Source organism: Pinus tabuliformis, chromosome 5_1 (genome assembly GCF_031772625.1).
Source record: "Pinus tabuliformis cultivar Carrire ecotype Pingquan chromosome 5_1, CPIR1, whole genome shotgun sequence".
In the NCBI taxonomy this organism is placed as follows: domain Eukaryota; kingdom Viridiplantae; phylum Streptophyta; class Pinopsida; order Pinales; family Pinaceae; genus Pinus; species Pinus tabuliformis.
Genome location: NC_142305.1, coordinates 493,681,115 through 493,700,431, shown reverse-complemented (window position 1 = coordinate 493,700,431; position 19,317 = coordinate 493,681,115).

Here is a 19,317-nt window from a genome sequence, read left to right as displayed (position 1 = left end):
GGGGATAATGCTTGGGAAATGTTGGGATAGTTTACCGAGGTGAGATGGTGTGAGATGATGTGGCGCTGTAACCCATGGGCCAATCGGAAGCAAGGGCCATGCAGAGAAATGAACCACTGGCCATATGTCTCGGAGGGTCGGCCCTGGATTACTAAGAGACGAATGGTATAGGAGCGTACCTGGATGGTATGTGTCAGGATGATGTGTCACCACAACCACATGGGACAATAAGAAGTGATGGTATGCGGAAGGGAATGGTCCATAATCTCCATGTGGCTCAGAGGTGCACATAAGAGTGACAAAGTGAGTTGATGGGATGAAAGCATCAGGATGATGTGTCCCGGAGGTCCCATCCCAAAGGTATAATGAGAGCATGGATGGGAGCACCGAGATAAGGTGCAAAAAGATGACATGGTGGTCCAACATCGTGGGAGGGTCCGGAAAGGTGGGTCCCCAACCTGACATTATGTATGTGTAAGGAATCCATGGTGGTTGCAATGGAACCTAGAATACGCTTCTGAGGGGTGCCTTGGTGTGTTTGGAAAATGGTCTTAATTTTTTCAAAGTTTACATGAGCCATTGATTCAACAATGGGCAGGTTTGGAAAACCGCCCTTTCTGACACCCCTACCCTTTTTAACCTACGGCCATGTTGACCTGATGAAAGGCGTTGATTAGGTGTGAGAGAATCATGGACCGTAAAATTAGATCCCCTTGTGTAGGAGAAGAGATAAGAAAAGGGAACCTAAGGAAACAATTTCTTTTTTAATCTCATTCCACTAACTTTAATTGAGGGGTTGGGTAAGCAGGTAACCTCCCCAATGGTAAGCAAGCGGGATGGTGTTGTTACAGTTTTGCATATTTTATGTTATTGATTTTTCATTCAACCTGTTTGAAGCTATCAAAAAAAAAATCAAGAAAAGCGTTTAAAAAATTAAATGAAAAATATCATATGAATTTGCAAATGTCAAAATCATATGCCATTGGATAGAGGAGAATCCAAAATGATCAACTCCACCATCTAAGGACAAATAATGCCTCAGGTCCGCCAGGCTATAAAATAGTGTGGTAGAAAAACTGCAGAAGGGGAGTTAAAACTCTATTTTTTAGGCCCTCAATAGCTCGATTGAGAACTTGAAAAGATTGATTGAGTGCTTAAGGTAAAATTTTGAATAGCTTGATCGAGCTCTTGACATGGTTATATAATAGCTTTATCGATCTATAGCTTGATCAAGCTATGATATCTCGATCAAACCATTTCAACCATAATTTACCACCGACCGAAAATCCAACTATATTGATGACGATTAGGAGTCTACAGATCTAGTAGCTCAATCAAGCTATTGCTTGATCATGCTCCTACTTCCACCCAGAAAAAAAAATAAAAAAAAATAAATAAAATAAAATAAAAATAAAAAATAAAAAAAATAAAAAAAAAATAAAAATAAAAATAAAAAAAAATAAAAAATAAAAATAAAAAAAAATAAAAAAATAAAAAATAAAAAATAAAAAATAAAAAATAAAAAAATAAAAAAATACAGAGCCAAATGTTCATTCATAGAAAAATAATAGAGAACGTTCATTCATGGAAAAATAACACAATGCGGAAATTACATAAAAATTGAGAACAAACATGGGAAATTGGAGAATTCGATCTCAAAAAGGAGAGAAAGTGCCAAGAAGAGAGGAAGTGTCATAAAAATTCTAGAGAAAGGATGAGGAAAATACGACATACATTAAGATAACAAGAAGATTATGCAATTCAACAAATTCATACAAATTCAGGTGAATTTTTGTATCATTTCTCATCATGCCTGCTCCATATTGTATGCCTTAGGAAATATGATTCAAGACAAGAAAAAAATTGAGAATGAAACAATAAATCTAAGATAAAACAAGCAATGAAAGTAATACCATGTATTTAAAAATTGAGATGCAACAACAACTAAAAAAATCACTTAGAGTGATTAATGGTTCATTGCAAATCGAAAACCACTTGAATTCATGCAAATTGTGAACCACCTTCAAATTGTAATGGTGGAGGTTAACCCAAAGAAACTAAGAATGTGATTTAACCAAAGAAAAATGTTATATTTCCATATATTATTTTACATTAATAACAATTCATGACAATATTTACAAGAGGGCTTAGCAAAAAGGGTTGTCACATAGATGCTAAAAAACCTATAAACATTAGCTTGATTGAAGCTTGATATCCTTGTAAGAGTTAAAAGAGATAAAAGGTGTCAATATCTAGAAGGAGCAAGAGTATCCCTCCTTCTAATGTGCATGTTGACAAGACATTATTTGTTAAAAACATATATCAACATTAAATATTCATGACATCCGTCATCATAACATAATGGTTCCTTGAATCCTAAATGGTGATCCCTACCTTTGAAAACCTCACAAGTTTCTTCTTTCAATCCTTGTGAAGGTTATGAGAATTGGTTAGAAAATATGCTTTTTAATACATACAAAGTGTAGTGTAGATTTGTGCTTGCACAAAAAGGAGTCTATTATTGCATATCACTACAATACTCCATGCAAGACTCATGATTAATCAATATTAAATTATATATTATAAATGAAAAAGAAATAAATTAGCATGTTCGCATTGGTAATAGGCTAAACGTTTACAATGTTAATGTTCTTAGACTGTGGCAATATAAATGTCGAATTTCATCTAGTTGTTTCTCAACATTAATGGTCAAATATATTGCAAATTATGCTTCAAAACTAGAAAAGAGGTTATAAAAATGTCAATATTTGATGAAAATAATTGAAAACATAAAAGACATTGGATATCCTTATTCACACATGCATAAAAAAGATTCCTTGTAGAAACATATAGTTTTTAAAATCCTCTTACCCCTCCTTGTGCCCTAGTTGATTGTTGTGCTAAAATTTCCATGTACATTCTCCCAAAAAAAGCACTCAAATCACTTGTGCCACTCTTCACCACAAATGATACAATGCACATCCATTGTTGATAGGACTTTGAAGCATCTTCCTTGTTCTCTCAATCCACTAAAACCTCTATCTCTTGATTTCTTTTTGTTTCCTTATCAACAATTTCATTTGTCTTCTCATACTTCTTATCCCACACTTCTTTCACTCTTTGTTTGGAATTGTGAAATTCTCTATAGTTATGATAAGTTATTCCTTTAAGAAATTTCTTACCTTTTTTTTTTAATGGTAATTTTAGTTACACTTTTTATAATGCTAAATGATATGATGCTTCTAATGAAGAAAAGTTTTTCCAACTAATTTGATCTTGAATAATGATTTTCAAATATTAACATACTTAAAAACTAGTTGAATATGTTCCTTCTTGTATGGAGTGTGTATTTATGTATTGTATGCTTTTTTTAATCATAAATTATCTTATAATTAAATTTGTAAAAATATAGATATAGATATGTATTTTCTCTGGTGAAATCAACTTGGCCCTTCAATTAAAAAATCACTAGCTTGATTTTTCAAGAATCTCCCATTCTCCCAAGTTCAAAATATTCTCCATATCATTAAGTTACTAATAATTCCCTCAATATGTATTGAGATTTCCTATATAAGAATAGACTTTAATCTCTATTAGTCTTTAGTTCAACAAACTTGCAAATTATTACACAATATCTTCTTCATCAACTTTGCTATATTCATCCCCTTCTCATTTTTGGGCCACTCTCTTTGGCTTCTTTAGGTTTTATTTACTCTCCAATTCTTCTAATTTTATTCCTAACACCTATGCCTTTTTTAATCACTTTTCTCTTTCCTTCTCTTCTCACAATCCCTTTTACTTGGCATTGGATTTTCATGGAAATGTTTAGTGAATGAGAATGAACACAAATATAATATCATACTTGTCGTAGGGATCACTTTTAGTTTGACATTTATATAGTCTTTTGAAGAAATGAAAAATTGTTGCTAAGAAGAACTAATTTTGAAAAAGATCAATGATTCACTTGGTAAATGTGACTTGTTGTGAAACCCAACAAAGCTTCAAACCCATTCACTACTAAAATTTTGTGGTTATAGAGCAATAGATCACCTTTATCACACACCCTTCAATTCTATGCCCAAATGGTTAAGTTTTTTGATTTCTTAAACATGTGACGGGAGGAAATTGAAAATATATTATTGTTTGTGGGACTAGATTACCTAAGAAATAGGTATATTGACTTTGCAACTCTTTTACAAATTGCATACCTTCAACTAGTTTGCAAATTTCTTATCCTTTACATAAAGTTTGAATACAAACAAATACTAAGTAAGCATTTTATAACTTTCAAACAAAATTATCACGGATTATCACGGACCCCCTTGTTGTCTCCCGACACTTGGAAGGGGTTATGGATCCAAAGTTGACACCTAGAAGCTGAGATTCACTCATTCCCACTAGACATAGGTAACTTAGTGGCTAAATCTTAGGGGATATTTCCCGATAGGTAGCAGGTACGAGAGTACTCCACGTGAGGCAATTTGGGTTAGGCTACTGGAAGCGTCACCAACTCTTTTGGGACGTAGCCCTACCATCCCCTACTATAACCCTCTACATACCTTGGTTGGTTTTTGGTTGTTGGAAGCATTGCTAGTACTTTCAAGACGTGGCCCAAGTACCCTAATATAAAATCTTCACAAGGCCCAATTAATACTTAAGAAGAAGGATGTTAGGTCCTTTTAATATTTTTTTCTCATATGAAAAACCTCACAAATTTTTTTTTGTTGATTATTTCACACATTAGAATTAAGGAGAAAATTAACTATTTATTTTTCATTTTGTATTATGTATGTGATTCATTTGATTTTTTAAAATAAAACCCCCCTCACCATCTCTTCCCACACACTTAATAGGGAACCATAGGGGACCCAAGGTTACCCATCACTGTAGGTGCCCAGAAGATCTCCCACCATTATTGGGTGGAGTGCTTGGTCTCTCACCATTACGATGTAGAAACACCATAGAATATAAGACCAAGCCACCATGTTTGGCACATCCATTATTAGAGCCACCTTATGGGGATCAATTCCTCTCAATTTACCCCCACCACCAGCGCTCAGGGAAGTACAAACACTGTTCCGTAGGGTACTCTAACCAACCCCGCTCTGTAAGGTACTCCAACCAATACTAGTCTGCAGTGTACCAATACCACCTTGCAGGGTGTTAGAACTCCGTAAATTTCTCTAGGCTGAGGAGAGAAATCCTAGAGGTAACCACAAACCAATTTTAAGCTAAGGTCCATCCTCCCTAGCCTTGGAGAGGGATCTCTCACTATGTTCTTCTATCAAGCAATTGAATGACTTAAGGGATTTGGGTTTTAGGCTGGTTATGATAATCAATTGAAAAAGTTTTTATAATTGTGGCTAGAAGGTGAAAGAGAGATTCCATTGGGCATGGAGTCAAAATAATAATTGAGTAACCAATCACAATCAACATACCAGTTTGAACTAGGGCAAGGTAGGAAGAATTATGGATTTAAAAAATTGTTGTAGTATGGCTGAGATGAAATGAGAGTGAAGATCCATTAAATATAAAGCATGCATAAATTAATCTTATATCTAATTGATCTAGGTGGATCTTTAGATACAATGGCATGGAAAACCTCAAAAATCAAAGTGCTCATAATGAAGTTGACCCAGGACCAGAGCATAGATCTCGTCGTCTTGATTCCAATGATGCAAATGGCACTTCAATCCGAGTCCAAATGATGAAGTTATTGTGAAAAGAAGGTTGCTTTGTTCCCTAGGAAAATGAGGCATTTTCCTTTAAAAATGGACTTTTAAGCCTTAAAAGGGAATCACATTGGAAATCGTGCAAAGGGTGGATATTAATACCCCCGATCAGTGATTGTCGAAATATCGGATTGGAGGAAGGCAATATATATCGGCGATATCGAAACCAGGCAAGGGCCAACTTGCGATTGCGATCAACAATATAAAGCGATTAGATCAGCGTGATCGTTATCGGCGATCGGTAGACCAGACCCCAGGCCATTGTATGAGAGGGATGCCGATGCGATCAGCCGACGCCGATATCAGCGATCGGCGATCGGTGGTCTGCAATCCTCGTTAACAAAACTAGTTACAAAGCGATGTGCCAATTGCGATATCGGGCCCGGACCTGATAAGTATATATGCCCGATTTAATAAATTTGAGGTTTGGGCCTTAAGGATTTGGTCAGATTTTTAGTGTATTACAGTGGCTTTCGTGTATTATCACTTGGAACGTTAAAAGCTATCTTTGGGCTTTGTTGCACCCGCTGACCCTTCCATTCAAATGGCCTCTATCTTATGCCAAAACAACCCTGATTTAAGAGGGATTTGTCCTAACAGAGACATTATATAAGCCTGATAGATGGAGAAAATCAGGAGGAGAGGATTGTCAGCACGTTGTTCGAGGCAGGAGAGCTTTCAGGTGGCTGATAATGCATTTTGTCTATTTTGGACAAGCTTTAGATGTTTTCAGCCCCTCTCAACACCATAGACGCATTGGTGCTGCCCACTTCTCCATATGAGTTCTCCTTTTCTCAGCCATCTTCCAGAATGGAGGTTTAAGACTCTTTTGATGTATCAGATGATTGCATTCTCTTCTTTTTATGCCATTTAATATAAAGGCCTCCCCATTGACAGAGCAGGGCCTGGAGACGTAGTCCGAGTTGGACGAACTCCGTTATCAAGTCTTTGTGTCTTCCTTCATGCTTTTTATGCGTTTCTTCTTCTTTTCTTGTGTGCACATTATGATTCTATGTTAAGCTGAAATTTTTACATGTGATTATTTTCATACATCTATAAATGAAAGTATCCTGGATAAAGTGGTATTAGAGCAGGTCTTTTTAGATGTGAATTTCATGTTTGTATGCTAACAAGAGACAGACTTCGAAGAGGCGAAGGGGAATTATAGCCTTTCGATCCCGAAGTGGGGCATGCACATCGAAGGACAAACATGGCAGAAGATGAAGCTCATCTTGAAGAGGAGCACAATTTCCGCAAGAATTTCTATTCAATGGCAAAGAATATCAGTCAGTTGGTTTTAAGGCTGGAGAAAGCAGAGGAGAGAAACCCAGAAGGACAAGGTTCAACACATGGGAATGGTGGAGAAGAACCCCCTCCTTCTCCTTCCGGGAGTGAAGGTTCTCCTTCCTCTCACCACCATAATCATAGAAATTCAAAGGATGCATCTAAGAAGCCTTTCTTTATATTAGATGTTAAATTTGATCTTCCCATGTTTAATGGTGAAAGAAATGTAGAAAAGCTTAATAATTGGATTAGGCAGATTGAGGTCTACTGCAAGATTTAGCAGATTGTGAAGGATGAGGCAAATATTCAGCTAGCCTCTCTACAGCTGAGCAGCACCGCTCTCGTTTGGTGGGAGAGAAGATTACAAAGCAGTAAGAATGTGGATAAACTCTTTTCCTCATGGCCTGATTTTATTTCTGCGTTAAAGGATCAGTTTTATCCCTTAGGATACAAGCAAAAATCTTTGATGAATTGGCAATATTTAAGGCAAGGAAAAGGTCAGGATGTTCAGAGTTTTACAGAGGAGTTTAGAAAGAAAGCACTAAATTTGGGTATTACACTTGATACACCTGAAGTTGTAACTAAGTATATTGGCTCATTGCATAGCTATATTAGGCATTCATTGTTGTTGTTTGAACCAACCACTATTGACTCAGCCAGCGTAAAGGCAATTCATATTGAGAGCAGGGGAAAAAATGAAAAGGATGATCAGTCCAGAAAGCCACCATTCAAACCTCCCAATGGTAAATCAAAAGCGAAATGGAAAGGAAAGGAGAAGAAAATGGCAGTAGCCAAAGAGGGAGAATGGCCGTATTGCAATCATTGCAAAAAGGAAGGCCACGATGATGATCACTGTTGGAAACAACACCCAGAAAAGTGTCCAAAGAAGTATGGAGGAAAAGGGAAGCAGAAGACAGTGGCAACGGTGCAGCAAGACCTTGGATCGGATTCTGGAGATGAAGCATTGATCACAACAGTGGGAGAAAAAGGTACTCTTACACCTCATGTTAATTCTGAATCACATGAAGGCACCAGTTCTGTAAATGAGTCCCTTCCTAATGATCAAAAGAGAATTGAACTATTTCATATTAGAGTTGTTGTAAATCACACCAAAGTTGAAACTTTGTTTGATACTCGATCCCAAGCAAACTTAATTGTAGAATCCCTGGTAAAGAAACTTGGCTTAGAAACAAAACCACACCCGAAACCTTACCCGCTTGGATGGATACATGATAAAGCAAAACTGAATGTAACCAAATAGTGTAAGGTCAAATTTGTAATTGCTTCTAAGCTAGTAGACAAAGTAGAACTGGATGTAATACCACCGGATATTTGTTGCATGGTGTTAGGGAGCCCATACCTGTATGATAGAAAGGCAGTCTTCTTTCGTCATGAAAACAAATACCAAATCACAAAAGATGGGGTAGAATATATAGTAAGGGCTCATCAAAATAAAATCAATGCCAACCTTGTAAGTGCTGGACAAATGAAAAGACTGGTGAATTCCAGTAAGGGTTGCATGCTTATGGTTGTAAGGGAATTCGCTGATGCTTTCCAGGGCTGTGATCAAGAACATAAAAAGGAATTATCTAAATTAATTTCTAATTATGATGAGTTGTTTCAGGAACCGAAGGGATTACCTCCGAAGAGAGAAATCCAACATGAAATCCATTTGCAGCATGATGCTCCTTTGCCAAATATTGGCATGTACAGGATGTCGGCTATTGAGATGGAGGAAATCAAGAAACAAGTGCAGGAATTGCTGGACCAAGGGGTCATCAGGCCGAACACCTCTTCGTGTGGCTTAGCGATTGTTTTAGTGCCAAAGAAAGATGGCACATGGAGGATGTGCATGGATTACTGCGCACTAAACAAAATTACGGCGAAAAATCGTTACCCCCTTCCATGCATAGATGATTTATTAAATCAATTAAAAAATGTTGTTTATTTCACCAAGTTGTATTTGCGCAGTGGTTATCACCAGGTCCGAATCATAGAACAGGGCGTGTGGAAAACCGCCTTCAAGACCAAACAAGGGCTGTTCGAATGGATGGTGATGCCATTCAGACTTTGCAATGCTCCAACCACTTTTATGAGGGTCATGAATGCTCTCTTTCGGCCTTTCATTAATGAATTTGTTCTTGTATATTTAGATGATATACTTGTCTTTAGTAAGAGTTGGGATGAGCAGGTTTGTCATGTAAAGAAAGTGCTTGATGTACTGAAAAAAGAAAAACTCTTTGTAAAATTGTCAAAGTGTGAGTTTGGGAAAACCTCTTTGGGTTACCTAGGTCATATTGTTGGTCATGGTCAGTTAAAAATTGATCCCTCTAAAGTTGAAGCAATTGTAAATTGACCTAAGCCTACTAGTGTAACCAAGGTCCGTAGCTTTTTAGGTGCAGTCCAGTATTGGAGGAGATTTATTGCTAATTTCTCTATTATTGCAGCACCTTTGCACACATTAACAAGTGTGAAACAGGTCTTCCAATGGGGAGGAAGAGAGCAGAAGTCAAACGAAACATTGAAGGAAAATATTAGCACCGCGCCAGTCTTAGCCTTACCCGATCTCCAACAACCATTCGAGATAGAAATTGATGCCAACGGTTATACCATGGAACCTGTACTGATGCAACATAAGAAGCTGATTTGTTACCATTCTGAGAAGTTTTCTGAAGCTGTGATAAACTATCCCACTTATGACAAGGAGCTTTATGCCTTGGTTCAGAGTGTGAAAAAGTGGAAACACTACCTAATTGGAAAGGAGACCATCATCCATACGGATCATCAGCCCTTGTAGTACCTTCAGTCACAAACCAAGTTACAACAATCTCGTCATTTCAGGTGTATGGGTTTTCTTCAATAGTTTCATTTGGTAATAAAGTATAAGAAGGGAACTAGCAATAAAGTGGTCGATATGCTATCTCGCCCTCCTATTTCTACTTTTATTATTTTGCATAATGCTTCGTTGTCTTTTGAGAGTTATGCTGAACAATATGCTAACAATGATGACTTTAAGGAGATTTATGCAAACTTAACCCATGGTTCACAGGTGGAAAACTATCACTTCTAGGGGAAACTGTTGTATCACCTTGGTAAATTGTATATTCCCACAGGGGAAAGAGTACATGTAATTCGAGAGGCCCACACCTCTCTTGTGTCTGGACACTTTGGTGTCGAAAAGACTTTATGTCATGTACAAAGATTTTGTTTTTGGCCTCATATGAAAAACATTGTGACTCGCTATGTAAAGGGGTGTGTGATGTGTTCTGTTTCAAAGCCCTCTAATAGAAAACTTGGGCTCTACACACCACTCCCTATTTCGAGTCGTCCATGGGAAAGTGTGTCAATGGACTTTGTAGGAGGTTTACCTTTGTCTAAAAAGAGTCACGACTATTTGTATGTTGTCATTGACCATTTTAGCAAGATGTGTATTCTTATGCCTTGTAAAAAGCAGATTATTGTAGAGCAGACTGCTTCTCTTTTCTTTCAGCATGTTTGGGTCCATTTTGGATTACCCACATCTATTGTGTCAGATCGGGACTCTCGCTTTCTCGGAGAGTTTTGGACTAGTTTGTGGAAGAGGATGGACACCAAATTGAAAAGAAGCACGACATTTCATCCACATACTGACGGACAGATAGAGGTTGTAAACCATACCATGGTACACTTGTTACGAGGCTATTGTGGGAAACATCCCAAGTTGTGGGATGAACATCTCCCCTATGTACAACATTCCTACAATCGAGCAGTGCATTCATCTATGCAACGTTCACCATTTGAGACATGCTTTGGTTCCCTGCCAAAGGACCCTTTTGATATGGTCTTTGGAAGGGAAGATGGCTCCATTGGACATAATGATAGGGACAAAGCTCAACAGTTCATTCAGTGAATCCAATTGATTCACCAAGCAGTACAAGAGTAGTTGGAGAAAAGTCAAGCCCATTACAAGGCTCGACATGATAAACACCGAGTCGACCACCAATTCCAAGTGGGCGACAAAGTGTGGTTCCACATCAGCAAGGACAGGATGAAGGGAGAAGGGAAGAAGTTGCGACCCATCCGGTATGGTCCATTCACCATATTGGAGAAGATTGGAAACAATGCCTTTCGTCTTGATTTGCCGGTGTATATGCAGATGTACTCAGTAGTGAATGTAGAGAACCTAAAGTTGTATGAACCACCATTGATCATGGACACAGATGAGGTGGACACAGTTCCTACAGTCGATGATTCTGCACCAGAATATCTCGATGAGTTACCAGAGGACATCATCCTTGACAAAAGGATGAGGACTTCATAGTGAGGAGATATGGAATACCTTCGAGTGGGTTTTAAGGGAATGCACCCCAACAAGGCCAAATGGCTAGAGAAGGAAAAGGTGAGGGAACATTTCCCTCACTTGCTAATTGACTAGTGAAAGCTTTTGGCAGCCCAAGAGCTCCTCAATGGGGAGGATTGATCCAGGTGGATCTTCAGATACAATGGCATCAAAAACCTCAAAAATCAAAGTGCTCAGAATGAATTTGACCCAGGACCAGAGTGTAGATCTCGTCGTCTTGATTCCAACGGCGTGAACGACACTTCAATCCGATTCCGGATGATGAAGTTATCAGCAAAAGAAGGTTGCTTTGTTCCCTAGGAAAATGGGGCATTTTCCTTTAAAAATGGACTTTTAAGCCTTAAAAGGGAATCACATTGGAAATCGTGCAGAGGGCAGACCTTAAGACCCCTAATTAGCGATTGCCAAAATATCGAATCCGAGGAAGGCAATATATATCAGCGATATCGGAACCAGGCAGGGGCCGACTTGCGATTGCGATCAGCAATATAAAGCGATCAGATCGGCGGGATCGTTATCAGCGATCGACAGACCAGAACCCCGAGCCGTTGTATGAGCGGGATGCCGATATCGGCGATCGGTGATTGGCAATCCCGGTTAACGGGACTAGTGACAAAGTGATGTGCCGATTGCGATATCGGGCCCGGACCCGATAATTATATATGCCCAATTTAATAAATTTCAGGTCCGGGTCTTAAGGATTTGGTTGGATTTTTAGTGTATTATGGGGGTTTTCATGTATTGTCACTTGGAATGATAAAAGCTATCTTTGGGCTTTGTTGCACCCGCCGACCTTTCCATTCAAACGACCTTTATCTTATGCCAAAACAACCTCGATTTAAGAGGGATTTGTCCTAGCAGAGACATTATAAAATCGCGATAGATGGAAAAAATGGGGAGGAGAGGATTTTCAACACGCTGTTCGAGGCAGGAGAGCTTTGAGGTGGCCGATAGTGCATTTTGTCTGTTTTGGACAAGTTTTAGATGTTTTCAGCCCCTCTCAATGCCACAGACACATTGGTGCTGCCCACTTCTCCATATGAGTTCTCCTTTTCTCAGCCATATTCCAGAATGGAGGTATAAGCCTATTTTGATGTATCAGATGATTGCATTCTCTTCTTGTTATGTCAATTAATATAAAGGCCTCCCCATTGACAGAGTAGGGCCCGAAGACGTAGTCCGAGTTGGATGAACTCCGTTATCAAGTCTTTGTGTCTACCTTCATGATTTTTATGTGTTTCTTCTTCTTTTCTTGTGTGCACATTATGATTATGTGTTAAGCTGCAATTTTTACATGTGATTCTTTTCATACATTTATAAGTGAAAGTATCCTGGATTACTAACTTCAGAAGAAAACATAGAAATTGTTTGACAAGCATGAGCAAGTTAAAAATGTAAAATATGCAACATAATTTTATTTCAAGCAATTAAGAAGCAAAGGTACATGTGAAAACGAGAAGGGAATACATATCACAACGAGAGGCACATCACCATTATTTCTGACACAAGAATCATGGAACAAAATAGATGTACTTATCACTGCTTTAAAACTTTCTCCACTGTTTACAAAGTTTTCTCTTTTCACTCCCCGAATCCCCTTTTACGTGTCTTTACATCATTCAATACAATAAGGAATTTGAAATTACCACTCTATGTGGTCGAATTCACTTCACAAATGTATAATAGTCTAGATGCAATGCATCTGTAGAAAAGTAGGAACCTACCATATCGAAATTGTCACAATTTAGAAACATCACTGATTTAAAACTTAAAATATTTTAGAAACATAATGTCTGGAAAATCAACTAATCTAACTTATCCACACTTATCCAACTAGAAAAATCACTTCTAGAAGGTCCCAAAATATAAATTTACGAAAATAACCATGAATGATAAACTTGCACAGCATAGGGGATTGATATGTTTGCGCAACAGTGGGGACCAAATTTATGGAAAAATAATGTTCAAAGACAAGCTCATATATCCCGAATCCTGACGGATTTTACATAACAGAAAGAGGTTCTTGTAGATGAGGGTGTCCTTGAGAGAAAACTCTCTTAATTACGAAATATTCTTCTCCAACTATTCACAATTTGCACCCAAACATCATAACTAAAATAGGAAAAGCCAAAACCTGAAAAATAGATTGTAAAGATGCATTTGACTATTCCAATCTATGACAGCTGTGCAAAAAATGAAGGAAATTTTCATTCTTTGGCCCATGCTTGGAAATAGCCTCTTTGATTTTTCCAAAATTCAGCTCCATTTGGTCAGAAATATATTTTGGAAATCATGACAAAAGAAATCAGTTTCGTAGCAAATTCACGACGACTATTTGAACTCGACCTGAAACCTCTCCTTTAGATTTCTCAAAGATGTCTTTCACTTTCAACTTGCTCCAGAGCTTAACCAAACTTTGGATGAGATAAAATGAGATAATTTTCAAACAAATTTTAATTTTTAATCCGCCCAAAGCCCTCTCATGTCATGATGATGAAATTTTAAATCATGGAGGTATGAGAGATATAAACCACCAACAAACCCATGACATGACCCCTTCCACTCTAATAATGACCCCTCATGGACTATTGAACCTTTAAAAATAAATTTGACCTTTACAAATATTTTGACCTTTTTACACAAGGGACTCTTTAGACTATGACGCATAGTGACTCATAGGCTAAAATTGACAAAAAAACCTCCAAAATGAAATAGTAAGGTAGGAAAACACTTTTATTCCTAGACTATATGACCCTCACATAGGGTACCAACACACAAAGCCATTACATCATGGATAACACCAACAAGATACCATTTTCACTTCCTTAAATCTCTCAAATTTGACAAAACTCACAAATGATCCCATTGCCCATAATCAACAATGGCCCCCCATGCCAACCAAGTTGCGATCAAATATCACTGAATTCGAAGGAAAACAAGGGGAATACCCTACCAATTATATCATGACGTTCCACCTATGGTGTTTTCTTAAATAAACATGTGTATCTAACATTAAATATTTATGATTCACTACTTATGTATTTTGTATTCCGCTATGCAAGGATGGAAATTGATCAACCACATGAGGAACAAGATGTACCCTATCAAGTTGATCAACAATCAGAAGAATGGGTTGTGCTCTCTCAAGTTGATAGGATAAGGAGGAGTTGCATTGGTTTAAGTGGAAGGTTTGCAGAAAATTTGGATGCAAGCACGAGAGAGGACCTTGGAGAGCCTATTTCTAATCACACTATTCGAGAGCATCTTAGAAACATCGTTGACAATATTTCAAGAAACATTCAATTGTTTCACAAGCTTAGATACTGCATGAGTTGATCAAACATAAGAAATTAAAACATGCCACAAATATTTTAGGTATTCAAGATGCTAAAAGTAGGAAGACACATATGAATGTCACTAAAAATATATCAAAGACATTCTCTATATTTGGAAAATCAAGAAAACCCAATGTTTGAGCTACTCGTATGGAAATTACAACTGCTATTGTTGCACCAAGTACATCAAGACAACAAAAGTTGGAAACAATGCCAAAATTGCTCCATGTCTCAAGAAAAAATTACACAAGCATACCAAATTAGGGATTGAGTAAATGAAAATGATGAAGTTGCTTATTGTGTTCTTATCACTAGGAAACCCTACCAAGACATGCTTACAACAAGAATCACACCATTTGTGGTAGATTTTTGGGAGAGCCATTCTCATGTTATTCCAGATAGAAAGTATGTCATATGACATCACCTATCTAAAGTTGAGTATGTAGATCACGCTAAAAACTTTGTATAAATGATAGAGGTTGCATTATTCGAGGAATTTTAGGAAAACAATCAGGAAAACTCCAACTTCATTATGACACATTTTGGGAATTTTGCAAGAAGAACTATCACGACAACCCTCCTCCTCTTACGGTGCATGATTTTGTTTCATCAATATTATGCAAAAGGGAGACATAAGAGTTGTTTTACAAGAAAATATGTATAGGTGGGAGAAGATGCACTAAATGTGGTAATTTGACATTGTTATGTAAGAACTTTCCTATTGATCCCAACCAGTCTGGGATGTTAGATGCCATGGTCACATGACAACAATATGAATATTCCATGGTAAATCAACCATCTCCTTCAACTCCAATGCTTAGAAGGATCAACTATGTTTAGGATGACATTCCTATTTCAGAATTCATGGGGGTGTTTCAGAACTAGATTTGTAAATATGTCAAACACTCGCACATGCCTATGTGGCAAACTTACAAATTTAAGCATTCTCGTGAAGTATTCCAGCTAGGCACAATCTTATCAATGGTATAATTTGTCAAGAATTACACATTTTATCCTTAGACAAAGATCCAAATTGATTACTATCACTTGTACCAAGTGTCCATATTCGTACATGTTCTGTACAAACATGCACATTTTAATGTTGATGGTAGGGATAACACTAATGAGTTACATGATGTGATTAAGGAGTATCACTTCCACATCAATGATGATCATGAGGTTGCATGACACATTATTTGTGAAACATTGCTTTGGTCTGATTTATGAATCATTCAAAAAGAATGACATATCATTAAGAAAGCATTGGATATGGCCAGATGGTTGTGCAGGACAGTTCAAGTTAGCACACAATTTTTATTGGTTGAGTCGGCTAGACAAGGAGACAAAAATTCAGCATACTTGGAGCTATTTTGATCTAGGACATGGAAAAGGTAAGCATGATGGTACAAGTGCTTGTGTGAAGTGAGCATTTAGGAGGTATGAAATGTGTCATGATGCAGATTAACTCAAATCATCACTAGATGTGGTCAACTAGTGCATATCCCTTTTAGGACTTGAAAGTCACAGATCTATTAGACCCATATGTAGGTTCTTCTAGAATGTTGAACTTGGTGGCATGAATAGATCTATTCCTTAGTATTGTAATACTATAGAAGGTACAACAGAATTACATTCAGTGCAAAGTAAAGACATGGGGGAAATATTTTCTATCGAGACAAGAAAACTCACATATTTTTCTGAGTTTTGTAGTGGTGTTGATGGATGTGGACTTGATCAATGTGAAAAACACGGGTACATGAAAGGATGGAAATATGTCCCTCTTAATCCAAAGGCACCACATCCAATTCTGACATGGCAAGAGATGCACGTTGAAGAGGAAATTGTTTCACTTGATCATGATCAAGTGTCTAATGTTGTAAGGGAAGGTATGTCCCGTCTATTATTAATGATTTCATCTATAAATTGAAATATTGGACGTATAACTAATACATATTTTTTATTTTGGTTGTAGGCGATGTATTCGCTATCATTGTCCCCTCAGGAAATGAAGAGAATGTGGTATACTATTTGATGTGATGCATATAAGTAAGAAGTAGGTCGGTGCGACCGTATGAAAACATACATTTGACATACCAAATTTGTGACATGGTTGTGATGGGCCATCTTTTTGAAAAGGTTAAAAAACAGGGTGGCCACATTATTTATAAATATTTTATACATGAATATGTATCTTGACAATACAATCATCTAATCATAACATCTCAGATTAGTCTCACAAAAATCAAAGCAAAGGTAGGTTAGCTAAGGAGATGGAAGATGACAGAATCTGACCATGAACATATTATGGAGACTTGCATTCATATCACCCATTGACCAGATGAGTAGGTGATGCAAATGGCAGGCCCTGAAGCCAAGTCTATAGAAGTCAAGTGTAATCTATTCTAGTATAAGAGGTTAACATATGAATTTTGTAATTTAGAAATGTGACAATTGAATAATTTTGTAATTTTGTATGTGAATAAAATTCATAGAGAAATGTTTCCCTCTGATATTAGCTATTAGGAATAAAAGCATAGAAAAACAAAATCAAAATGAATATGGGAATGTTCAACATAGAATGAAACCATATGAAAGTATATTTATAGATACCCCATGAAAGGGCACCATGCACCCATACCCCTCTTGGTGCACCATTCCTATATATTTATAACAAACGAAAGTATATTTACAAATAGGATGGATTCATAATGGTGTATATGTTATAAGCTTTAAGTTCCTTGAGGTGGTTAAGTTTCTATTTTTTTTCCAAATTTCAAGAAGGTTTTATTTTTAGGGATAAGATCCTTAAGTGAACCCCATAGACTTAGAATCAAGAGGGATCTAATATTTAATTTAAATTTAAATCAACAAGGATTTACATTTAGATTAAATTAAAATTTTCGATATATATTATTTTAAATTTCATGTTGAGCATGGAAGAAATTTTATAGATATAAACATCGTAATGGGTTCTAGAAAAACCATTTCAGTAGAACAATAAAGTTGATATAATGTTAATGTACTTAACATGGAAATTCAACCATCTATGTTGTGAACAACATTGAAATACTTGTATGTTATTAATAAATACCATGTGTCAATTTGATATAAAGCATGGAAACAATTACACACATGTTTCATATTGGATTTTAACAGATATATATATATATATCGATATCTATATATATATATATATATATATATATATATATATATATATATATATATATATATATATAAGCTCTTGTAGATAACCTCAAAAGAAATAAAATTGAACAAAACTTATTTGTTGTTGTTGTTTTTTTTTGTTTTGTTTTTGTTTTTGTTTTTTTGTTTTTTTCTTTTTTATGTTGTGGTTCACGGACACCCTGGTCAACAGGTGGTGCTACGTCCACGGAAAAATCTGGGTTGGTCGACCCCAAAGGGAATCTAGCCCCGTGGCCCACTAGCAAGGCCTGACCCCAAGGGCTTCGAGGAGATTGGACCCTGGACTTCCCAATGGCGAGGCACTGATTTTGACCAACTGAGCTAACCCTTGGGGCTTAAAAAACTTATTTGTTGTTTACAATCTACATCTTTTAAAATTGAATAAAGCTTATTTCAATCCTATTTGTGCTTTTTAATTGAACCTTAAGATAAGGAATTGATTGAAATACTTGAACAACCAAGTAAATTTAGGAATGTTTATAAAATTATAGAAACATTCATTAACTGTTTTTTAGTATATTAAATTCCAATACATATGACTTAGTTTTATATTTTTTTGTGGAAACGTAAAAAATATTAATTTGTTAAAATACTTTAACATTACCAAATCATGATGGTAGAATAAACACAATTATGGAAACCACATACTTCTAAGCATTAAAATTGCTTATAATTACTAGAATTTCAAATGTGTAGATATATTTTAGTTCATTTTAAGTATCGTAGTGACTTGCATCATAGTAAGATTGTATTTATTTTCTTAGTCTATGAAACTAGAAATCAAAAAGAATATTTTGTAAAATTTTACTTCTTGATTGTTATAGATTCTATATTCATGGCTTGATGGTGACTACATAATGCTTTTACATCTTTAGTCTTGTAAATTCCATTTTCATGGCTTGATGGAGAGTCCTACATAATGCTTAAATGTTATACCATTGAGTTTTTAGTTGATTACATATGGATTTTTTATAACCTTTTTTTTTCAATACCATGGAGAGAATTTCAGTCTCACATATAATTGAAAAATATTCACAAAATGGATGATAAAAGTCATTAAATACAAAGTAAAATTGTATTTTAGAATATAAATATTAGTGTTTTAATTAATTAATTTTAAATTGTTATCTCTTTTAACAAAAGTTATGCTATAGATTTCTTTTAAACTAGCGAAATAATTAACATCCATAAACTGAAATTTAATGAACATCCATAAACAAGAATTAATAAACATCCATGAACTAAAATAATGAATGTATCAATAAATGTTAAAAATGGAAAAATAAAATCCTGATTTAATTTTCCTTTGAATTAAATTAGGAGAAAAATTGTAATTCCACATCACAAGAGAAATTGTACGGGTTAACTAAGTTAATTTGACTTAGTTAGTTCAATTAATTTGAGTTGAGGGTCTAACTTG